Source organism: Benincasa hispida, chromosome 5 (genome assembly GCF_027475165.1).
Source record: "Benincasa hispida cultivar pf3 chromosome 5, pf3_genome.v1.1, whole genome shotgun sequence".
Classification (NCBI taxonomy): domain Eukaryota; kingdom Viridiplantae; phylum Streptophyta; class Magnoliopsida; order Cucurbitales; family Cucurbitaceae; genus Benincasa; species Benincasa hispida.
The window spans coordinates 27,587,198-27,614,593 of NC_143482.1; positions in this window are offsets into that span (position 1 = coordinate 27,587,198).

A 27,396-nucleotide genomic window follows, 5' to 3' on the forward strand; every position below is an offset into this window, starting at 1 on the left:
AGAATGATGATTCTGCCTGGATAATTGATTCAGGCGCCACTAACCATGTTTGTTCTTCTTTTCAGGGGATTAGATCTTGGCGACAGCTGAAGGCTAGTGAGATGACGATGCAAGTAGGCATCGGGCATGTCATCTCAGCTTTGGTAGTGGGAGGACTCCAATTAGCTTTACAGAATAGGTTTCTTATTTTAAATTATGTATATATTGTTCTTGAACTAAAAAGGAACCTTATTTCTATAAAGTGTTTATTGCAATGTAAATACACAGTTTCTTTTGATTTGAATAAAGCGTTTATTTATAAAGATGGTGTTATTATTTGCACAGAAAATCTGGAATCAAATTTATATGTGCTAAGGTCGTTAGCCATTAATTCTCTCCATAATACTAAAATATTCAGAACTTCCGTAACTCAATCAAAACGTCGAGGAATTTCTCCAAAACAAAATGCCCAACTTTGACATTTACGTTTAGGGCATATTAATCTCAATAGGATTGAGAGATTGGTGAAGAATGGACATCTAAGTGAGTTAGAAGAAAATTCTTTACCTGTGTGCGAATCTTGTTTTGAGGGTAAGATGACTAAACGACCTTTTACTGGAAAAGGTTCTAGAGCTAAGGAGCCTCTTGAGTTAGTATATTCTGAATTTTGTGGTCCTATGAATGTGCGAGCCCAATGTGGCTATGAGTATTTGATCAGTTTTACTGATGATTACTCCAGGTACAGGTATGTTTATCTTATGCAACGGAAGTCTAAATCCTTTGAAAAGTTCAAAGAGTTCAAGGCCGAAGTTGAAAATGCATTGGATAGACGGATTAAAACACTTCGATCAGATCGAGGTGGAGAGTTTTTGGACTCCGCATTTCAGAACTATTTGATAGAACATGCAATCATTTCCCAACTCAACACTATGTACACCTCAGCAGAATGGTGTAGCTGAGAGGAGAAATAGGACCTGGTTAGACATGGTTCGCTCAATGATGAGTTACGCTTCCTTACCGAACTTGTTTTGAGGTTTTGTAGTGGAGAATACGGTGTACATACTCAACTGTGGTTCCTCCAAGAGTGTTTCAAGAACACCTCTAGAGTTGTGGAACGGGTGTAAAGCTAGTTTACGTCACTTCCGCATTTGAGGTTGCCATGCGCATATGCTAGAGGCTAATCCCAAGAAGTTGGAACCACGGTCGAGGTTATGCCTCTTTGTAGGCTACTCCAAAGGTACACGAGGGCATTATTTTTATGATCTAATGGAAAATAGGGTGTTTGTTTCAACAAACGCTACTTTCCTGGAGAAGGATCATATAAGAGAGCACAGATCACGAAGCAAAGTCGTGTTGCATGAGCTTTCCAATGAAACTATTGAAACTTCAACAAGAGTTGTTTAAGAGCCTGCTACATCAACAAGAGTTGTTATGAGAGTTCATCTAGTAGGTTGGTTCCATCTCAAGAGTTGAGGGAACCTCGACGTAGTGGGAGGGTTGCAAACCCACCTGTTCGCTATTTGGGTTTAACAAAAATCCTTGCTATGGTAGCAGATGGCGACGTTGAGGATCCGTTGTCTTATAAGAAGGCAATGAAGGATGTTGACCGGGATGAATGGGTCAAGGCCATGGATATCGAGATGGAGTCGATGTACTTCAACTCAGTATGGGATCTTTTAGATTAGCCTCATGAGATTTTCCCTATAGTTTGTAAATGAATCTACAAGAGCAAATGAGGTGCTGATGGGAAGGTACAGACCTTTAGTGCTCAACTTGTGGAAAAGGGTTATACCCATGTAGAGGGAGTCGAATATGAGGAGACTTTCTCGCCTGTTGCGATGCTAAAGTCGATCCGCATCCTCCTATCCATTGTAGCTTATTATAATTATGAGATTTGGCAAATGAATGTCAAGACGACCTTTCTGAATGGAAATCTTGAGGAGACCATTTATATGGTGCAGCCTGAGGGATTCATAGCCCAAGGTCAAGAGCAAAAGGTTTGCAAACTGAATTGATCCATTTATGGACTGGAACAGACGTCTTGGTCTTGGAACATACGGTTTGATACAGCGATCAAGTCGTATGGCTTTGACCAAAATGTTGATGAACCTTATGTCTACAAGAAGATCATCAACGCTTTAGTAGTCTTCTTAGTGTTGTATGTAGACGATATCCTACTCATTGGGAATGATGTAGGTCTACTGACTGCAGTTAAGAACTGGCTAGCAACCCAATTCCAAATGAAAGATTTAGGAGAGGCTCAGTTTTTTCTAGGTATACAGATCTTTCGAGATCGTAAGAACAAAGTGCTAACACTATCTCAGGCATTGTACATTGACAAGATGTTGCTTAAGTACTCGATGCAGGACTCCAAGATGAGCCTACTGCCGTTCAGGCATGGAGTCACTTTGTCCAAGGAAATGTGTCCTAAGACGCCTCAAGAGGTTGAGGAGATGAGACAGGTCCCATATGCGTCTGCCGTTGGCAGTTTGATGTACGCGATACTCTGTACTCGTCCAGACATCTGCTACGCTGTGGGCATAGTCAGTAGGTATCAGTCTAACCTAGGCCAGGGTCATTGGACCGCAGTGAAGAACATCTTTAAGTATCTTCGGAGAATGAGGGCCTGCATGCTCGTGTATGGTTCGAAGGATTTGATCCTTACAGGATACATAGATTCTGACTTTCAGACTGATAAGGACTCTCCAAAGTCCACATCAGGGTTAGTCTTTACTCTTAATGGAGGAGCTGTAGTATGGCGAAGCACTAAGCAGGGGTGCATCGCCGACTCCACTATGGAGGTGGAGTACGTAGCGGCTTGCGAAGCTGCTAAAGAGGTCGTATGGCTCAAGAAGTTCTTGACAGACCTGGAAGTTGTTCTAGATATGTCTAGGCCCATTACCGTCTATTGTGATAATAGTGGAGCAGTGGTGAACTCCAAGGAGTCAAAGAGTCACCGGCGCGGCAAACACATAAAGCGGAAGTATCATCTGATCCACGAGATAGTGCATCGAGGGGATGTGATCGTCACGCAGATCGCTTCGGAGCACAATATTGTTGACCCGTTTACGAAGGCTCTCACGGCTATAGTGTTTGAGGGTCACCTATGGAGCATGGGTCTACAGGATCGCCCGCGGCTGGACTAAGACAAGTGGGAGATTTTTTTGTACTGGTCTTTTATGCCTTAGTTTATTGTTTGGTACTATGGTTTTTGTACACCCCACTTCGCTTTACGACAAGTGGGAGATTGTTGGGGTTGATACCTTAAAGTCTTGTATCCTGTAGTTTGTAAACAGTATGTACGAACACTTGCGTTGTTAATATATAATATTTACTTCACATCTTGAATTTTGCTCGGTTAATTGTTTTATTTACCACAAACCAATAAACATAAAATCCCTGGTTATCTGTATGTGACTCAAGCAAGTATGTGGTGACATACTAGTGGATCATGTCTTGAGTGATAACCAAAATGGTCTGCAGTAAATGGATAAAGAAGGGAAACCTTATCCTGGTAATGCTACAGACGCGACCCGCTTTATGGAATGGTCACAAGTGTTGTGACTTGTCACAGATGTTCTGATCCTGATCATTCGTGTTAGGGACATGCGAGCGAGGGTGTCCTATACAAAGAGTTTGTATAAGACCTGACCACGAAGTGTTAACGTCTCGTTATATAACACCGTTCATGACAGAGACTTCACTTCACTAGGATGACCATGGGTAACATGACCTCAATCCTGAGTGAGTTAAGAACTCCTGCCATTGAGGGCGGTCCTTTGATTTGTATAGGTGCGAGTGGCTAGGTCGTTGATTCAAACCTACCATTTTGGTGATTCGTCTGATTTGGGAGATAGGAACTTAGCTACACAAGATGGAATTCACTCTTTCCCCAAGGCAGGGGTAAGTAGATAGATGGCTCCCTTAAGGGCTGATTCCGAAGCTTGAACGATGCGGCGCCACACACCTTCTCTTGGCCTGAAGGGTGTTCACACATAATTGGACTATGTTGTATTGTTCATTAGAGGAATCAGTGGTACTTAAGGAGTGAGATGTAACTACAAGGACAAAACGGGCGGAAATGCACGTTATTACAGTGCTAAGTTATTAAACAATTCAGGTTTACGTTGATAAAATATATAAGATTGCGTCCAAAAAGCATTTAGTTTCTAACATTGTGGTTGCATGCGTTCATCGCATAAAAACAGTGAACTTTTGTATTTTTGTGTAGAATATGCGTTGACGCAAAGCATAAAATGCGATTACAAGAAAAGCAACGATCGAGCGCAGCATTACTACAAGGCTTTTGCGGTGATTTGTGCTCGCAAACATCTGCTTAAGAAGGATTGCCACATAGAGCCACCACAACTTGGTAGGCGCATCTGGGTGAAAAGCGTAATAAATCACGATGGGACAGAAAGCTTATGACGATCGATTCCGAATTAAGTTGACAAGCTGCTAACGAACTATTGTAGCAAGTACACTCAACTTTTTGGTGAAAAATATTCGACGCATCAGACAGAGAATTAATGCCATCTCATAGTGCAATCATAAGAGAGAAGCAACCTTTCACCATGAAGCTCTATAAATACTGAAGGCAACCTTCAGTGAAGGAGTTTGGACAATTAGATAATTTTTCCTCAGAAAGAAATAACCTTGTTCATAGTTTTCCTTTTTATTCAGAAGGTGGAGTGAGCGAATGGAAGAGACGTCAGAAGATCGCTCTGGTCAGCTTGAGAGAGAACCCAGAGGCGTGGATAGCAGAGAGAGGGCCGACTCTCGCGAGAGCGAGACTATCTTTTGAATAGAGTAGAAAAGACAGTGTAAAAGCCTTGGGAAGGAAGAGATTGCTACCAGGCTCTTTATTCTCATCTTGCATTGTTATTTTGTATTTCAACTCTTTATCTATAAAATGGAACTTGCTATTCTATTTGTTCACTCTCTTAAAAGCACACATGAGTAGATAATTTATCGAATGGGTTGAGAAGAACTAAGCTAACATGACCTAGGATCTTCATCGCATGCAATTATCTTGTCTTATACTGTGCCCAACATCCCTTTAGAGCTATTTGAGAGAGAGTCTAAAGAAAGAACCTAAGACTTGAGAGAGCTAAGTTAGAATCTAGACTTGATAGAGCGAGATAAGATCTGCATAAGCGAGAGATAGGGACTTAGAGATAAGTTCTGTTTGCCAATATGCATCGCATGTACCCTAGAGATAGGTTATGATATTATGTGATCGCCTTATTTGTGTGTGTGTCATGTTGTCATCGCATAAATAAGAATAGAGGCTTATGTGTAGGTCCTATAGGCTCATCGCATATATCGCATGTGTTCTAGTACTAGAAGCCATAGCATTTGCGTCGAGAGATGATTTGCTATTGTATGTGTGTTGCATGATCATATAACATGAACGCATCTTAGGAAGTGTTAGTTGAACCCCTTCTTAACCCGTTCCCCACATATTCATCGCATCTTCCATATTATCAACTCTTTTTGTAACACCGCCGCATACATTTATTTTATACCGCAAACAACAACCCCAAAACAACTATTTAATTTATTGGTTACCGCAAAGTCTTCTCAAAAATTATCACCATATACCGTTTTTCCATAGTCCCTGAGTTTGACCCTGAACTTACCAAGAAACTCAGTGGAATTTATACTTGGATTATGCTGAGAAAACTTGTTGCTCAACGCATTTCCATCACCACATTTCATTTCATAATATCACCTCATAAAATAACGCATCATGGCCCGAAAGGGGTTTAGTCATAGTAGGACTATGATCTATTGTTCATTAGAGGGATTAGTGGTACTTAAGAAGTTAGAGGTAACAACAGGGGCAAAACGATAATTTGGCTTAGCTATACTTACGAGCAATTTATGAAGGGTCATCGTACTATTGATTGGTTATATCCAATGGACACAGAAATATATTCGTAGTGCGAAGAGTGCAGCTGTCGGTCTTTAGTGGAGTGCCCGACAGTTAATAGAAGGTGGATAATGTAATTAAAGAGTTTAATTAATTATTCACGTACCATTGAAGCTTGAAGCTACAGGTCCATAAGGTCCTCTTGGTGGCTCAAAAGAATTTAGTTGAGAATCAGTTCTTGGGTTATTTTGAATTGTTCAAATTAATAAGAGAGAATTAAATTGATTCAATTATATATGATATAATTGTTATAATGTATTTGATACATTATAGTTTATTTGGAAGAAATAAATATTTAAATGAGATTCAAATATATTTTCTATGAATGTGATTCATATTTGTTAAATTTTAATATAAATATGATTTATATTAAATATCATAAAATAGAGAAAATGAATTATAGTTTATATTGCATATGATACAATATTAAAACTATAGGTTATGTGTTATATTTGATATAACATATAGTTTAATAGAAATAAGATATGATAAGTTAGTTATCATATTATTTATATTAATTTTATCATTTTGGATAATAATTCCTAATTTCTCTCCAACCACCATAATGGGTGGTTAATTGGTTTATAAAAGCAAATAGTTTTCTTTTCTTCCTTACAACACGACACGATTGAAGCATTAGCTATACGATAGAGAGTAGCACATAATCGTTATGTGTTCAATCTTCTTCCTCCTCCAAGCTCAAACACACCCTCCAAACCAAAATAATCAGAGCCCACCACTCCTGGACTCTCACCCTTAGATTACCGAAGACTCCCTGTGGTAGTGTCTTCTAACTTTTGGTTCAAGAAGTTCTTGAAGAGGGTCTTCAAGTTTGTTGCCGTGTTCGAGGTTCGTGACCACGAGAGGTATTTAAAAGAAGAAAAGTTCTTCAAAGGTAGTATCCCTTGACCCATTTTTTTCTTTACAAAAAGCATGCTGTAATATTTCTCCCTAATATCTCTCAGAAATGGTGGGATGAGGGGAGTTGGAGGTGGTGTTATCATCTTCTTTCCAAAAACAAAAAACGCCTGTGTAAATGATTCCAGTGCTCTCCCAAAGATTATTCTGAAAAGTTTTTCCTCTCGAAAAGAAAAATCACTCTCTTCCTCTCCCAAAAATTAACACAGAGCCTATAACTCTTATGTTTTCTCAACCCTACGAAGAATGCCTTGGTAATCATTTTGTGGTGTCCAACCAATTGGCCCTTTGGAGTGCTGGGTTTTTGGTGTTCGTTGTCCAAGGAGAGATCGTGACCGATTGGAGAGGAAATCAAGAAACTTTTGTTTCTTCAAGGGTATGTAATCACTGAACTCTAATTCCTCTTTAATCTAATTAAAGCATGTTGTAAATTTTCTAGAATGCATAATTTTCCTTCTCTGTATTTTTCATATTCTATGAAAATCAAATTTAGGACCTGATCTCGCTTCAACATTGTTTTTTAGAAACCTTCAATTGGTATTAGAGCGTGGTTTTTTGGGTCCCAAATTTCAATTTTCTAGAATTGAAATTCAAAGTGATGGTGGATACTGTAATTATTCTGCATTTATGTGATGAATGTGGGTTTTGTTCACATATTGGATGTTTCGAGATTGGTTTTTCTTTTTACTGCTTTATTTTATAAATTTGGTTTGTAAGGCCTTTGTTTTGGGCATAATTTTGCAATAGAATTTGTAGTTTTAATTTTCCGGTCGTTCGAGGTTGTTTGACGAAGATCTAGAAGTCACAGGGAAAAATTCGAAGCCAAAACGGAGAATTTTGATGCAAAAGTCGACTATAAAAAAGTTATTCTGTACAGCAGCGTCACGACACTGCATCCTAGCACTGCGGCACTTCGATGCGACATGATGGAAAGAGTTCCCATAGTGCCGCAACACTGTTGAGATGCAGTGAAGTGCGATTTTGGCCGATTTGCATCGGTTCATATAGACGGTTATGTTCGCGAGCGGTTCAATGTCTTGGTCCGATTTAGGCAATTCTGCTATTGGTTTTTCTTTATTATTAATGTAATAATTTAGTTTTTTCCTTAATTAATTAGATTAATATAAAATTTATGTTAATTTAATTAATTGTTAGAAAGTCAATCTCGATCTAACTAATTGTTCGAGTAGGGAACTGGGAACACAACTACACAAGATGAAATTCGCTTCTTCCAGACCTTAGGGAAAGTAGATAAATTTCTCCCTTAATAGCTGATTCCGGGTCTTGAACAATGAGACCTCAATCTTTCACTAGCCCGAGAGGTGTTAGTTTATAGTTGGACCATAAACTGTTTGTTCATTAGAGGAATTGGTAATACTTAAAAAGTTAGATGTAACTACAGAGGTAAAACAGTAATTTGACTCAGTTGTAGTTATGAGTGATTTGTGAAGGGTCGACTCCCTATTGCTTGGTTACATATATAGACATAGAAATATATTTACAGTGCGAAGAGTACAACTATCTATCTTTAGTGGAGTGACCGATAGTAAATGAATATTAAGAGTTTTATTAAGATTGTTCAAATCAATTGAGAGAATTTTATATTAATAAGATTAATATATAATGGTTAATTATAGATGTGATCTATAATCAAAATTATGTAAGAGATAAATATTTGAATGAGTTTAAAGTATTAAATTCATGAACAGTTAACTAATTATAATGTTAGAGAGGTTGTGTGTGTGTTTATATGTTAACTAATTAACTAATTATTAAATAGAATTTAATATATGGTTATTTAATTAGTATGTCAATTAACTAAATAAAGGTTATTTAATTAATTAGCATTAAGGATAGAAAAGGAAATACAAGGGGTTAACCTTTCTCCCTATAAATATATCCTTATAGCCCATTTAGGGCAAGGATTTTCATTGAGCAAACGAAAAATCCTAGCCTCCACCAAATTTCTCTTTACTCTCTCAACAAATTCTCTCTACCTCTTCCTCTTCTAAGTGTTAGATACCACACTTCTAACTCTTGGAATCCTATAGAATAACAAGATTATTCTTACGGTGGTGTCCTTGATCTTTGAGAAGGTGTTCGTGAGATAAACAAGAGGAATTTACGAGAAGATCAGAATTCAACAAAGGTGAGGTCATTTTATCCCTTTTTTCTTCTTCTATAGTATGTTGAATATGATGTTTATCCTCTATTCTTCTTATGTGGATTGCTGGATTTTTGTTTCTGCTAAATGTAAAAAACAAAATGCAATGCGATTACATGCTTCCACGTGATTTGATCCCTTCAATTGGTATCAGATCTAATACTTGCATTTTTTATACAAAAATGAGTTTGAAAAGGTTGGTTTTACTATGCATTTTGAACATGAGGTTTGCAATATTGGATGTTCACATTTTTTGGCACTCAGCTTTACATTTTAATGCGATTAAAATGTAAGAGCCCATTTTTTTTTGGGCATTTAAGTTTTGCTATCAAGTCTGTAAGTTTGTGTCGATCGAGGAGCAAAAGTTGCCGAAGAGATCGGTGAAAAACTGAGGGTTTTGGTCCAAGTTCGAAGCAAAACGCTACAAAGGGGAGGCTTCTGAACTACAGTGTTGTGATGCTACTATCGAAGCATTGTGACACTACAAGGCGAGGAGAGGTGGACAATATCCATAGTTTTGCGATGCTACCTCCCACCATTGCAATGCTCAGGCATGCACGAGGAGTCCAACGGTCGTGAGTACGAATCCCATCTTTGGTTTTTGCAATTGTTTTTCCTTTTTTCTGTAATTTCTTTTTTTTTTTATTAATTAGATTAATATAAATTAGTTATATTAATTTAATTAATTTTAGGGTACCAAAATTTTGTCCAATATTTGCTGTCTAATTTATTATGCATTTGATGTATGTATAAATTAATGGATGAATTTATGAAGCATAATGTATGTCAAATAGATTTAAAATCCCACCTTAGGATAAACATTTTCATGCATCATATTTAATATAAGTGTTATATTATTTATAATTGCATGATTTTATTAGCATGCTCATACATCATAATATAAGTGTTATATTATTTTGATTATGTTTCATTAAACATGTTTATGCGTCATACAATGTTATAAATGTTAGAATGTATGGCAGAATGATAAATATGTATGTTTAATTTTCATGGATGAGAAATAAGTGTTATATTTTTCAATGAAAATGAACTTTGCATTGAGCATGACACTACTTAGATATATATAATTATTATATTTGTTCAACGTCATTAGATGCAAATTATAGGTTTAATATGGCATTAAAATATAATTGTTATATGTTTAATGAAATAGATTATAATCTATAATCAAGAGTTACATGCAAACATAGGTCTAATTTAATTTTAAATGGTTTAAAACTAATTCACCTAGACTTATGTTGAAAGGTTTTCTAATGAGATTAGAAAGAGGATAATCTTTAAATTTGTTTAATAGGATTAAAACGCTGATAAGGAATCTTTGTCTTAGGAACATTTTGTCTAGGTTGAGGTATTTAAGTTGACAGAAACGAAACATCTATACGTGGGAATTAAGGTGAATTGGGCAAATATTTTATAGGCATGCAATAAATGATTGAATTTATTAAAGAGTTTAATAAATGAAACCACATGTTGTTAAAATATTCAATATAAATGTTATATTGAACAAATTAACAAAGGACTTAATTAAATTAATTAACCGGATTTTTCTAAGTTAATAAACCCGATTTTGCAAAACACTTAGTGGGAGGAAAAATATATATGTGATATGTCGTTTTTTTTCACCCATGTTCTCCCTAAAAATTCACAAGGTGAGATTCATGCTCGGTCTCGTGGTTCTTTGGGCGCACCCTCCCTTAGGAAGGTATTTGTATGGGTCAATATCAAGGTGAATGGAGAAAATGTTTATAATAAGTGGGAGAAGGACGTGTGTTAATACATCCTACGGTCTTCTTCATTGGTTTGGAATGTCATTTCCATGCTCGACCTCGTGGCACCCTAGGAGTATCCCCCTTAGGAAGGTATATGCATGGAAAAGGGACATAATAAACTCTAGAAATGGATAAGATCATTATAATCAATTACACAAATTACATTCTTCCATGAGGCAGACTGATTGGGGCAGGGTTATAGGGTTGAAAATTAAGGGTTACACTTACAAGAAAACATTAAGGTAGTAAATGGTTTCTGGATCAAATCAATGATAATTAAATATTATAGGAATAAGAGTTATTCTAGTATAATATTTGATTGAGAATGTCTCATTTCAGTGAAGGAGTAAATGTTCACCACGATGTGGCATTTTTTTCTAAATCATTGAAGTATCATTGCAAAATAAAATGACATTGGGTTCATTACTGTTTTGCAAAATTGATTATATTAAAATGATTTTTTGCATAAGTGTCTAAAATAAGTGATTTGTTTTGTATCAACAAAATTATTAACGTAATAATCTCTTTGCTTGGCACCGATAAACTAAATGACAATAATTATGCGACATAGAAGAATACGATTAATACGGTTTTGGTTATCGACGACCTAAAATTTGTCCTAGTGGAGGTATGTCCTCCAATTCCTAAGCCCAATTCTTCACGAAATGTTCGTGAAGTCTATAACAAGTAGAGGCCAACGATAAGGCGAAAGTCTATTTTTGGCAAGTTTATCTGAAGTTTTGGCCAAAAAGCATGAGCTCATGGTCTCTGCTCGAGAGATGGAGTCACTACGCGGGATGTTTGGCCAACCGACCACACACCTCACATAATGCTCTAAAGAATATCTTTAACGGCTGCATGAACTAGAGATCATCTATTAGGGAGCATGTCCTAATATGATGGTCCACTTCAACATGGCCGAGATGAATGGGGCTATCATAGATGATGCCAGCCAAATTAGCTTTATTTTAGAAACTCTTCCGAAGAGTTACCTCCAGTTCTACAGCAACACGATTATGAAAAAGATTGAATACAATCTTACCACCCTTCTAAATGAGCTGTAGACTAATGAGTCCTTGATGAAAGTCAAAGGACAAACTGGGGAGACAAATATTGCCAATTCCTCGAAAAATTTCCATGGGGTTTCTACCTCTATATTAAGTCCATGCCTTCTTCCTCAAACCCCAAGCAGTGAAAGAAGCAGAAAGATGGTAAGGAAAGAATAAAGTTAATCCACTTACTGCTACCCAGAATGGTAAGAAGGTCAAAACTACAAAGGGGACTTGTTTCCATTGCAATCAAGATGGGCACTGAAACTGAAACTACCCAACTTACTTGGTAAAAAAAAAAAAAAAAAAAAAAAGGAAAAGGAAGGTAAATATGATTTACTTGTTCTAGAAATGTATTTAGTGGAACATGATAATAATGTCTGGATACTTGATTCAGGAATCACTAATCATGTTTATACCTCTTTGCAGGAAAATAGTTCCTAGAAGTAGCTTGAACCTGGGGAGATGACTCTTCGGGTAGGAACAGGCGAGGTCGTCTCGGAAATTGTAGTAGGGAGCATTAAGCTATTTTTTATTTTAAGTTTATATTGTTAGGCAATATTTACTTTGTTCCTAATTTCAAACAGAACTTAATTTCAATTTCTTGTTTCTTGGAACACTATTATAACATATCGTTTATTCGTGATAAAGCATTTATCTCGAAAAATAGTGTTGATATATGTTTTGAAACAAATGAAAATAACTTACATGCACTAAGGCCTTTAGTATCTAAAATGCTCCATAATATTGAAATGTTCAATACTGCAACTACACAAAACAAAAGAAGGAAAGTTTCTCCAAAAGAAAATGCTCATCTTTGGCATCTAAGACTAGGTCGTATTAATCTCAATAGGATTGGAAGATTGGTGAAGAATGAACTTTTTAAACGAGTTAGAAGAAAGTTCTTTATCTGCATGTGAATCTAGTCTAGAAATAAAAATGGCAAAACGACCTTTTACTGGAAAAGATTATAGAGCCAAAGAACCCTTGGAGCTTATACATTCAAACCTTTCTAGATATGGGTATATTTACCTAATGCAACATAAGTTCAATACACTTGAAAAGTTCAAGAAGTATAAGGCTGAAGTTGAAAATTTATTAAGTAAAAGGATAAACACACTTTGATCAGATCGAGGTGGAAAGTACATGGATATAGGATTTAAGAACTATATGATAGAACATGGAATCACATCTTAACTCTCAGTGTTCGATACACCTCAACAAAACTGTATATCAGAAAGGAGAAACAAAACCCTGTTAGACATGGTTTGGTCCATGATGAGTTATGCTTCTCTACCAATCTCATTCTGGGGTTATGCAGTAGAGACTACGACATACATTTTGAACCAAGTTCCATCAATGAGTGTTTTTGAAATTCCTTTTGAATTATGGAGAGGTCGTAAAAGTAGTTTTCGACATCTCAAAATTTGGGGCTGTCCAACACATGTATTTGTGGAAAATCCAAAGAAGTTAGAACCACATTCACAATTATGCCTCTTTGTAGGCTACTCCAAATCAACGAGAAGTGGCCTCCTTTACGATCCAAAATATAATAAAGTGTTTGTATCGACAAATGCAACTTTCATGAAGAAAGACCACATTAGGGAGCATAAATCAAGGAGTGAAATCATATTAAATGAACTCACCAAAGAAACTACTGAAACTTCAACAAGAGTTGTTGAAGAAGGCAATACTTCAACAAAAGTTGCTGATATTGCTTCATCGAGTCAAACACATCCTACTCAAGAGTTGAGAGAGCCTCGACGTAGTGGGAGGGTTAGAATCAACCCATTTTCTATTTGGGTTTAACTGAAACTCAAAATATCATACAAGATGATAACGTTGAGGATCCATTAACCTACAAGTAGGAAATGGTTGATGTGGACAAGAATGAATGGATTAAAGCCATGAATAAAGAAATGGAGTCTATATACTCCAATTTTGTCTGGAAGCTTGTAGATCAACCTCATAGGGTAAAACTTATAGATCGTAAGTGGAACTACAAGAGGAAAATAGGTGTAGATGGAAAGGTTCAAACCTTTAAGGCTAGATTAATAGCAAAGAGTTATACCCAGGTTGAAGGGATGGACTATAAGGATGGCAAATGAATGTCAAGACTGCCTTTTTGAATAGTAATCTTGAGGAGATAATCTACATATCTCAGCCAGAAGGATTCTTTGAACAAGGTCAAGAGCAAAAGGTTTGAAAGCTAAATCAGTCCATCTATGGATTGAAATAAACATCTCGATCTTGGAATGTAAGGTTTGACACTGTAGTCAAAACCTATGGCTTCAATCAAAATGTTAATGAACCTTGTGCTTACAAGAAGATCATTAATGGTTCAGTAACATTCTTGGAGTTATATGTGGATGATATCATACTAATTGGGAATGAGATTTTCTTAACAAAATTAAGGAATGGTTGGCTACTCAATTCCAAATGAAAGATTTGAGTGAAACACAATTTGTTATAGGGATCCAAATCATTATGGATTGAAAGAAAAAATCTTTAATCTTGTCCCAAACATCATTTATTGATAAAATGCTTGTAAAATATTCGATGTAGAATTCAAGAAAGGTTTACTACCTTTTAGGCATGGAATTATGTTGTATGAGGAATAGTGTCCTAAGACACCTCAAGAAATTGAGGAAATGAGACGGATTCCTTATGCATCTACAATAGGTAGCCTTATGTATGACATGTTGCATACTAGGCCTGACATCTGCCAAGCAGTAGGAGTGGTCAGCAGATATCAATCAAATCTAGGATTTGATCACTAGGCAACGGTTAAAGCCATTCTCGAATATCTTAAGAGAACGAGAAACTATATGCTTGTGTATGGTGCTAAGGATTTGATCCTTCCATGATACACTGACTTTGATTTTTCAGACTGATAAGGATTCTAGGAGATCCACATCGGGATCAGTGTTCATTATGAATGGAGGAGCTATAGTATGGCGCACCATTAAGCAAGGATGAATTGCGGATTCCATGATGGAGGCAGAATATGTAGCTGCTTGTAAAGATGCTAAAGAAGTTGTCTGGCTTAAGAATTTTCTGACGGATTTGGAAGTTGTTCCAAACATGAACTTGTCCATCACCCTTTATTGTGATAATAATGTTGTAGTGGCAAACTCCAAGGAGCCTCGAAGTCACAAATGAGGAAAACACATTGAGCACAAGTATCCTCTCATTAGTTAGATTATGCAACAGAGAGATATGATCATCACACAGGTTGCCTCAAAGCACAACATTGCCAATCCATTTACAAAGGCTCTCACGGCTAAAGTTTTTTAGGGACACTTGGAAAGCATGGGTCTACGAGATATGAGTCATCTAATCTAGGGAAAATGGGAGATGTTGTAGGGTATATTGTATGTCGTAGTTTATTGTATTGTATTTGATACTATACATCCTATTCATATTAGGACAAGTGGAAGATTGTTGGATTTGGTATCCTAAATCTCATGTATCTTGTAGTTTGTAAATACAAATTATATATTTAATAAAATAAGAGGCATTTTATTGGTATTTAGACTGCATTAATTCACAATAAACTAAGATCCAAGTTTATTTTATGTAACTTAAAACATGTATGTGGTTGACATACATGTGGATCATGTTTAAGTAATAATCTAAATGGTTTATAATAGATGGAGAAGGCTAGGCACCTTATCTTGGTGACACTACGAATATGGCCTACTTTGTAGTTGTTACAATTGTTGTAAAGTGCTACAAATGATCTCCTGAACGTTCATATGGAGACATGTGAGCGAGGGTACTCTATACAAAGAGTTTGTATAAGACCGGACTATGAAATGAATAGTCTTTCTATATAAACTCTTGTTTATAAGGGAAATCCTTTGGTCTATATAGGTGGGAGTTGTTATGTTAGCTGACTCAACAAGCATATCATTTTGAGGATTCGTTCGAGTAAGGAGCTAGGAACACAGCTACACAAGATGAAATTGACTTCTTCCCGACATTAGGGAAAGTAGATAAATTGCTGCCTTAATAGCTAATTCTAGTTCTTGAACAATGAGGCCTCAACCTCTCACTAGCCCAAGAGGTGTTGGTTTATAATTGGACTATAAATTATTTGTTCATTAAAGGAAATAGTAGTACTTAAGGAGTTAGATGTAACTATAGAGGTAAAATAGTAATTTGACCCAACTGTAGTTATGAGCGATTTGTGAAGGATCGACTCACTGTTGATTGGTTATATCCATGGACACAGAAATATATCTATTATGTAAAGTGTGTATCTATCGATCTTTAGTGGAGTGACATGTAGTTAATGAACATCGATTAATTTAATTAAAGATTTTAATTAATTAATCTCATATCATTGGACCTTCTAATCTGTAGGTTCATAAGGTCCCTTTGGTAGCTCATTAAAGAATAGTAATGAGGAATGATTTGAATTGTTCAAATCAATTGAGGAAATTTTATATTAATAAGATTAATATATAATGGTTAATTATAGATGTTATCTATAATCCAAATTATGTAAAAGAGAAATATTTGAATGAGTTAAAAATATTAAATTCATGTGAATTACATTCATGAAGAATTAATTAATTATAATGTTAGATAGGTGGATACATATAAATATGTGATGTTTATATGTTAATTAATTAACTATATATTAAATATGATTTAATACATGGTTATTTAATTAGTATACTAATTAATTAAATAAAAGTTATTCAATTAAGGGTAAAAATGAAAATACTTGGAGAAGGGTTAATCTTTCTCTATAAAAATATATCCTTATTCTTATTTAGGGAAAGGATTTTCATTGTCCAAAAGAAAAACACTAACCTCCACAAAATTCCTCTCTACTCTCTCAACAAATTCTCTCTACCTCTCCTTCTTCCAAGTGTCAGAGACCATACTTCTAACTCTTAGAATCCTAGAGGATAACAAGGTTATTCTTACGGTGATGTCCTTGATCCTTGAGGAGGTGTTCGTGAGACAAACAAAAGGAATTTACGAGATGATTGGGATTTAACAAAGGTAAGGTCCTTCTATCTCTTTTCTTCTTCTTTTGTAGCATGCCGAATATGATGTTTATCCTCTATTCTTTTTATGTGGATTGCTGGATTTTTGTTTCTATTAAATGGAAAAAGCAAAATGGAACGCCATCACACGCTTCCACGGGATTCGATCCCTTCAGTATATATAAGATTTATATCAAAGTGTTTGAAAGTATCAACTCACAGATTTGGGTTACTATTTTTTGTTATTGGCTCATCCATCCTCTAGTTCTAAAATAAGATCACCGAGTTACTAAGCACCTCCAGGAAGCCAAAATGACCCTAAAGAACCCTTAATGATTCCATGACACCATGTAAGCTCATTTTAAGTTAACCTTAGATATTTTGCCCTTTAAGTTCATTATGTCCAAAAAAAAAACCCAAAAATAGCCTAAAATAGTTAAAAAAATCATTTTAGGGGCCAAAATTACTCAATTTGGGGTCTAAAAATCAAGTAAATATTTTAGTTAAAAAATGGCTCACCAACCACCAAATGTTCGAGAGTAGTGTCAATGGGCAGGCAGCTAGGTGCGCGCATAGGGTATGGAAATGCACCCAAGATCATGGGCGTGCACACAGGGCAGGGCTAACGAATGTTGGGTGCTAGAGCGTGTGAACAAAGGCATGTTTACGGCTAGGACACGCATGCATAGTAGATGGATGGGTGGACGAGTGGATGGCGCGTCCGGAATGTGCGCACGAGGGCAAGCGTACGCACGTGGGGCATGCATGGACGTGTAAAAGTGAGCGACAAGGCACGACAGCTTTGTATGCAAGGTGTGCGACAAGTGAGCAACAGTGCACCCACAACACAAGCTAGCATGGATGTGACAAGCACCGACCATCTTCAACAATCAAACCCTTATTTTTCCCCTATTTACAACCATCTTCAACAATCAAACTCTGACGTTAAAAATCACATAATCCGTCCAATAAAAACTTAATTAAGCACCACAAAACTAAAGAGAGACCATAGAACTTACTTACTGTTAAGTTTGAAGCAACGAATCTATCTCTAACTCCACAGTCAAGCCCTAAAATCGAGTTTCCTCTATTTTCGTCGGAAGCTCCAAACCTTTAGTTCTCCTTCGATTTCAAGCCTTTCTCGAGCTCTAAACTTCACTGCAGCCCTCCTCCAACCTTCTTCTTCACTCTTCTACACTTTTGCTCCAAATATTTGAGTTTTACTCATGAGAAATAAGAAAATTTGAGAACTCCCTCTTTTTTATCCCCTTGAGTTGGCAGACCAAGCTTTGCAGCCAATAACATCTGGCCAACAATTGCTTCTTGAGGGAGAGGACATGGTAGCAAGTGTTTCATTTCCTTGATTCACTGTGTAGGAAACCCAACAAGAAACTTTTGAGAAATTTCTTCAAAATCGCTAAATTCTCAAGCTTCTCTCTCTTTCTCGGGTCCCACTCTCTAACTCCCTTTTCTATAAATTTCCCCTCTCAATTCCCTTACAAAACAAGCCTAACCAACCCAAAGCCTCTCCAACTCACAAACAAAACTCAAACTCTCCAAAATTCAACACTTAACGAAAGGTTGACTTTTTTTGTTTGACTTTGACTTTTGACCTTTGACTTTGACTTTGACTTTGACTCTGACTCGAGCATGCTTAATTCACCCACAATGACCTTGAATAAGTTCAATCCAGTTTGTTACCTTACATACACTCCAAAATATAAGCACAAGTGCTTCACATTCATTTTCGAAGTGTTTGCAACATTCATTTAATTTTTACATCACAAGTGAACAATTCAATCTTAATAGGATCTGAATGTGATCATAGTTTAATTTTACTTAACTTAGAGAAAATTAGGTTAAGGGAAAAGAAAATGTGGTAAGGGCTTACATTACATTTAGAAAGACATTAAGTTAGTTAATGAATTTCTTGACCAAATATATTAACTAATAATTATAGCAATGAGAGTTATTCTGGTATAATCATTACTTGAGATAGTTTCAATCCAGTGAAGGAATGACTGACTACCTTTCGGTGGCACTTATTCTAAATCAGGGGAGTATCATTGCAAAAAGATATGATATATATTCATTATTTTTTTTGCTAAAAATATTGATTGAATTTAAACGTTTATTCAAAAATTAACTTAAAACTAATTTGTTTGTTTTAGCAAAAATGACTAGTGTTGTTATTTCCATACTTGGCGCCAATAAGTTGATCAGCAAAAACTATATTGCATGAAAAAATACAACTAATATTATGCTGTAATAGAGGATCCGAAATTTGTCTTGACTGAGGAATGTCCTCAAGTCTTCGGTCCATCAACAACACATAATGTTTGTGATGCATATGGCAGATGGATAAAGGCCATTGATAACGTCTGGGTATCTTGGTCACCTTATCTAAAATTTTAGCTAAGAAGCACAAAGCATGATGGAGTCATTACATGAGATGTTTGGACAAAGATCCACTTAACTCAGACATGAGGCTCTCAAGTTCATTTTTAATGCACAGATGAAGTAGGAAACCCCAGTTTGGGAATATGTTCTCAACATGATGGTTCATTTCAAATGAAAGATGAACGGTGTTGTCATTGATGAGTCCAGTCAAGTCAGCTTTATTTTGGAGACTCTTCTGAAAAGTTTCCTGCAATTTTGTAGTAATGTTGTTATGAACTAAATTAAGTAAAATCTTACCACTCTCCTTAATGAACTCCAGACATACCGGTCTTTGTTGAAAGACAAATAACTGGAAGGGGGGACAAACATTGCCAACTCTAACAAAAGTTTTCACAAAGGTTCAACCTTTAAGACAAGGTCTAAAGCCTCCTTTTCTAGCACAAAAAATGTAAGAGGAAAAAGGGTGGAAAGGGGAATAAAGCTGCTCTTATTGCTACCTAGAAGGGTAAAAAGGCTAAAGATATAAAAAGAAATTGTTTCCACTACAACCAGGACAGACACTAGAAGAAGAAATCAAAAGTAGAACAAGACCATAGGCAAGTTCCAAATAGATGGCATTAACTCAATCCAATAAACTAAGATATGTGGTTATTTTATGTAACTTGAATAAGTATGTAGTAAACATACAGGTAGATCATGTTTAAGCAATAATCTAAATGGTATGTGGTATATGGATAAGATTAGGTGTCTTATCCTGATAACACTACGGATATGATCTACTTTGTAATTGTTACAAGAGTTGTAAAGTGTTACAAACGATTTGAACCTAATCGTTCATGTGAAGACATGCGAGCAGAGGTATCCTATTCAAAGAGTTTTTATAAGACCGAACCTCGAAATGATCAGTCTCTTTATAACACTATTAATTGAAGAGATTATTCCATAGGATGACCATAGATGACTTGACCTCAATCCTGAAAATGAGTTATGAACATTTGTCTATGAGGGCAGTCCTTTGAACTGTATGGGTGAGAGTGACCATTATCACCGACTCAATATACCTACCATTTTGGAGATTTGTTCGATTAGGGAGCTAGGAACATAGCTACACAAGATGGAATTCACTTCTTCCCCTTTTTTTTGGGTAAGTAGATGAATTACTCCCTTAAGAGCTGATTCCAGAGCTTGAATAATGAGACCTCACCCTTTCACTGGCTCGAGAGGGATTTAGTTTATAGTTGGACTATAAACTGATTGTTCATTAGATAAATTAGTGGTACTTAAGAAGTTAGATGTAAGTACAAGGGTAAAACATAATTTGACCCAGCTGTAATTATGAGCGATTCGTGAACGGTTGACTTATTGTTGTTTGGTTATATCCATGGACAAAGAAATATATTTACAATGCGAAAAGCATAGGTGTGGATTTTTAGTGGAGTGATTTGTAGTTAATGAATGTTGATTAATTTAATTAAAGAGTTTAATTAATTAATCTAGTATCATTGGAGCTTCTAATCTGTAGGTTCATTAGGTCCCCTTTCTAGCTCATGAAGGATAAAGCAAGGAATAAATAGTTTTGGAATAATTTGAATTGTTTAAATTATTTAAGAGAAATATAGGTATTAATTATATTTATGTGATTAATATAAAGTATAATGTATATTGATACTTTATAGTATATAGTTAATCAGAAATATAATTTATAATTAAAACTATGTATGATAGTAATAAATTTGAATAAGATTCAAATATTAATAATATGAATGTGAATTATATAAATACTATAGATTAAAATTAACGTGAATAAGATTCATATTAAAACTATAGGTTGTGAGAGAGTTATGCATTTCAATATGATTTAAATGCATGTTTAATTAAATATGTGATATAAAATTATATTTATAATTAACTAGTAAGATTAAATAATTATTATATTTATTATTTAACTTCATAATTAATTAATGAGATTGATAATAATTATTATTTTATTTAATTTAAATTTTAAATTTGATTTAATTAAATATTAGTTTAATAATATATATTGAAACAACTCCCCTACAGTTGCAGTGGGAGTAGTTATTGTAGTGAGGGGAGTTAACTTCCTCTTTCGTATTTTTTTTTTAAACAAAACCATTTTTTCTGTAAGTGTTATAGAAAGATAGAAACATACTATGAAAATCTCTCTCAACTTATTCACATGATTCCTCTACATTTTCCTTTTTACTTTTCCATTACAAAGAAGGATCCCACAATCCATTACTTGTCGGAGAATAGCTTTAGCGGTTGTGTCCATTGTTTTTGTTCGTGGAAGAGTTCATGTTGTTCCGATTTGTGGGAGGAAAAATCAATAAGAAAGTCTTCAAGCGTAAGTCTTCTCGTCTTTGTAAATAGCATATTGTTTGTTGTATGTTTATATCGTATTTGTTTATTTCTCTGCTTTTTCATAATTTTCAAAACGGATTTCAAAGACACACGCATTCATGCACTTTCAATGAGGAATTTGATTCCTTCAATTGGTATCAAAGACAAATCATGCCTCTATTTTTCATTTGGGAAAGGAAGAATTAGAGAAAAGGGTGGGTTGTTTTTTGCATTGTGAACGTGGTTTGTGAAATAGATGTTTACCAATTTGCACTTTAGATTATATTATTGGAATCAAAGACAAATCATGTCTATATTATATGGTTGCATGTTTTAATAAGCATGTCCATGCTTCATATATTAAATTTAAATATTATATTATTGAAGGAACTCTTATACAAGAGTACCTCTGAGCGGAAGCGGATCGTTCCAAACTCATTATGACAGAATTACCACATTTACATTCTAACAGAATAAATATCCATTTAACAACTAATTACCGACATGCTTTCAACAATTAAATAACAAAGAGATGAGATATGTACCACTTGAAGAAATCTTCTTCACCAAAATCTCGCTCTCGTGCAAGGGACTGCTCCTCTCGCTCTCGCTGAAATGTCCAAGCAATCGTTCACCAAATCACCCAGTCGTTTACCCACGAACGGACTCCACACAAACATAGCAATGGGGATGACACCACCACTTAGAACCCTCGGTATTCTCGGTGTGAGAATCCAGGAGGTGTGGGCTCTGTTGGATTTGGTAGAGGGAAGGAGGAAAGGAAGATTGTATACCACGACCAAGCAAGTGGGAGAATATCAGGTCTATCATATAGACAATGCTTGATCGTTTAGAAAAGGGTACACGATCATTTAGTAACTAGGCTGCGATCGTATAGACGGTTGTTTAGTAAACGCTCGGGCACACGATCGTTTAGGAAAGAGCTAGATGATCATTTAGCAAATCCTATGTGATCGTTTAGAAAGAGGCGCACGTGTATACGATCGTGTAGAAAATTTGAGCTATCGTGTAGTCTCTCGGTTTGCTATGCGATAGGCTATATATACCAAGTGTGAGCGAATGACCGATCTCTTTCAAAATGAAAATGATTTTCATTTTTATTCTTTAGTTACAAAAACTGAATGAAACTTCCCACTATCACACGGTTACGGAGAAAATGCCGGCACAATTATCCTATAATTGTCCAATTAAAAATAATAAATATAATCATATTATATTCATTAACCTATAGTTTAATATCACATATAAACCATAGTGTGTTCTTCTCCACTAGATATAAATCATATTTATATCCATTTTCCTCCAAATAATGTATCTCATACATAATGTCAATCATATCATTTATAATTAACCAATTCAATCATATCATATATAATCGAACTCCCTCTTGTCAATTTGAACACTTCAAACTGACCCAAAAACTGATTCTCAACTTGAATCTATTGAGCTACCAAGGGAACTTTATGGAACTATGGCTCAAAGCTCCAACGGTACATGAATAGCTGACTAAACTTTTTAGCCACAAGATCTACCATCCGTTAACTTCCAGGCATTCCACTAAAGACCGACAGCTACACTCTTCTCACCACAGATATATTTCTGTGTCCATCAGATATAATCAATCAACAGTACGATAACCCTTCACAGATGCTCGTAAGTACAACTGGGCCAATTTACTGTTTTGCCCCTGTAGTTACATCTAACTTCTTAAGTACCCTTGATCCCTCTAATGAACAATACAACATAGTCCTACTATGTGTGGACACCTCTCGGGCCATGAGAAGGTGTATGGCGCCACATCGTTCAAGTCTCGAAATCAGCCCGTAAGGGAGCAATCTATCTACTTACCCCCTACTTTGGGGAAGAAGTGAATTCCATCTTGTGTAGTTGAGTTCCCAGCTCGCAAATCAGACGAATTCCCAAAGTGGTAGGTTTGAGTCGGCAATTTGGCCACTCACACCTATGTAAATCGAAAGACCGCCCTCAAAGACAAGAGTTCCCAACTCACTCAGGATTGACGTCATGTTACCTATGGTCATCCTAGTGAATTGAAGTCTTTGTCATGAATGACGTTATATAACGAGACTATAACACTTCGTGATCCGGTCTTATACAAACTCCTTTGTATAGGACGCCCCCGCTCGCATGTCTCAACATGAATGATCAGGATCAAACCATCTATAGCAAGTCACAACACTTGTAACTATTCTACAAAGCGGGTTGCATCTGTAACATTACCATGATAAGGTTTCCCTTCTATATCCATATACTACAGACCATATTGGTTATCACTTAAGACATGATCCACTTGTATGTCTCTACATACATGCTTAAGTTACAAACGACAACCAGGGATTTTAGTTTATTGGTTTGTGGTAAAACAAAAAACATCCAATGCTCATAGACAATAAGTGAAGAAAATATCATATATTATACATCACAACCATTTGTTCAAAACTGTGTTTACAAACTATAGAACACGAGAGTTTAGAGCATCATCCCCAACAATTATATGATAGCATGTGGATCGTTTTCATTATAGTTAATATAATTGTTATATTATATGATGAAAATGGAATTGGATTGAGCATAACATTACCTAGTAAATATAAGAGTTATACTTGACTAATGTCATTAGAGTGCATGTTATAGGTTTTAATGGTTCATTAAAATAGATGATGTCTAATGAGATGGATTAAAATCTATAATAAAGAATTGCATGCAAACATAATGTATAATTTAATTTTATTGCAGTAAGGGGAGTTAACTTATCCTCAAATATTTCTTTTGAGTGTTAAAGAAAGATAGAAACACAAAGTGAAAATATTTCTCAATTTCACTCTCAGAATTCATCAGCATTTTCTCTTTTACTTTTCTAAAACAAAGAAGGATGCTACAATCCATTCCTTGCCGGAGAATAACAAGGTAGATTCAACGGTTGTGTTCGCTGTTCTTATTCTTGGAAGAGTTCGTGTTGTTTCGGTTCGTGGGTACAAAAACCAAGAAGAAAGTCTTTAAGGATAAGTCTTCACATCCCTATAAATAGCATGTTGTTTATTGTATGTTTATCTTGTATTTGTTTGCTTCTCTGTTTTTTCATATTTTTCAAAACAAATGTCAAAGCCAAACACATTCATGCACTTCCACTAAGGAGTTCGATTCCTTCAAAGGCAAGAGAAGGATACAAATATTTCATCTCTTTTATATATGATTATTCTAGATATGGGTATATTTACCTAATGCAACATAAGTTTGAAGCTCTTGAAAAGTTCAAAGAGTATAAGACTGAAGTTGAGAACTTGTTAGGTAAAATGATTAAAACGCTTTAATCTAATCGAGGTGGAGAGTATATGGATTTAAGATTCCAAAACTATATGATAGAAAATGGAATCACATCATAACTCACAGCACCTAGTATTTTTAACAAAATGGTATCTTAGAAAGGAGAAACAGAACTCTGCTACACATGATTTGGTCTTTGATGAGCTATGCTCAACTACCAGACACCTTTTGGAGATATGTAGTAGAAATTGATGTTTACATTTTGAACAATTTTCCATCAAAGAGTATTTTAAAAACACATTTTTAATTATGGAGAGGTTGTAAATGTAGTTTATGTCACTTCAAAATTTGTGAATGCCCAACATATGTGCTAAATGCAAACCCAACGAAATTGGAATCTCATTCAAAAGTATGTCTATTTGTAGGTTACCCAAAAGAATGGTGCCTCAAGAAGTTGAGGATATGAGATGGATTCCTTATTCTTCAGTTATGAGTAGTTTTATGTATGCCATGTTGTGTACAAGGCCTGGCATATGCTATGAAGTAGGAATTTTCAATAAGGACTCCAAGATTTGATCATTGGACTGCGATAAAAATAATCCTCAAGTATCTAAGGAAAACAAGGAACTATATGTTTGTTTATGGAGCTAAGGATTTGATCCTTACGGGAGACACTGACTTTGATTTTCAAACCGAGAAGGATTCTAGGAAATCCACATCAGGATCAGTGTTCACTCTAAAATGGAGGAGCTATAATATGGCGCAGAATCAAACAAAGATGCTTTGTAGACTCTACCATGGAAGCTGAATATGTAGTTGCTTGTGAAACCATCAAAGAAGTTATTTGGCTTAGGAAGTTCTTAATTAATTTGGAAGTTGTTTCAAATATGACTTTTTCCATCACAATTGGTGTTGTAGCAAACTAATAAAACCCTCGAAGTCATAAGAAAGGAAAGCACATAAAGAGGAAATACCACCTAATTAGAGAGATCGTGCAATAAGGAGACGTGATTGTCATGAAGATTGCTTCTGAGCACAACATTACTGATCTTTTTACAAAGGCTCTTATGGGGAAAGTGTTGAAGAGTCATCTAGAGGGTCTAGGTCTACGAGATATGCATCATCTTGTCCATAACAAGTGGGAGATGTAATTAGGTACAGTGTAGGCTCTAGTTCATTGTATTATACAAACCCACTAGCTTTAGGTCAAGTAGAAGATTGTTGGGTTTTATGTCCTAAGCTCATGGTTTGTTCATAAATAAATTTAATTTATTAATAATAAAATTATTTTTATTTTATTTTACATCTTCATGTTGCATAACTCAACCCAATAAACAAAAATCCAAGGTTATTTACAGACTTGAACGATATGTAATTGACATACTGTGGAATCTATTCAAATAATAACCTAAAGGGTTTATAGTAGATGGATAAGGTTGGGTGTCTTATCCTGGTAACACTGTCGGTACGAACTACTTTGTAATCATGATAAACAATGTAAACCAAATCATTCATGTGGAGTCATGTGAGTGGGTGCATCTTATAGAATGAGTTTGTATAATAATGGACTGCAAAACAATTTATCTCTATCTATAACTCCATTAATTGAAAAGCTTAATATTTCACAGGATGATCATATGTAACTTAATCTTAATGCTGAGTGACTTATGAACTCCTTCCTATGAAGGCTCGCCCTTTGATTTGTATCGGTGAGAGTGGCCCGAGTCCCAACTCAATAAGCCTATCATCTTAAGGACTTGGCCGAGTGGGGGAGTTGGGAACATAATGTAACGACCCGACCCTCTAGGACTTAAGTTAGGCCGTTACTAAATATATGTGTGCATGGAACTCAAAACGACACTCTGTTATGGCGAAATAAATGCTAATTAAATAAGGTAAGTTCAAAAGACTTTCATTAAATTCAAATATTAAAACAATAGTAGGGTACCCAGAAATCATAAAGGAAAATAAATAAGTCTGAAAAAAGTAAGTTTTAAACATCAAAACTAAAAATTAAGAGAAACATGAAAAGAACTTTAAATCTCATGATGCGGAAGCATAAAAACTAGTCTCAGTGGCTCGATCACGAATTTCGCTTGTCCATCGCTGGTTCATCTCTACCCTTACCTGAAACAATAACATGAGAAAGAATGAGTATAAAATACTCAGTAAGTAACCCCACTATTGGGGTTAGGCTGAGCATATATGTTCTCTAGATACCTACCTCTGGTGAAACATATAAACTGTTCTAGTCCTCATGGGACACATATACACATGAAACAAGAAGAAGACTGAGTCTTATCCTACTGTAGTTAAGTATGCCCACTACCTCTAGTGAATCCTGAAGGAGACACAAACTGGTGAATCTCAAAGAAACACAAACTGGTGAATCCCGAAGGAAACACAAACTGGTGAATCTCGAAGGAAACACAAAATCTAATGGGCATCTAACTAATCAGTAAGGACATTTGCACAGTCTCAACATCATAATCAT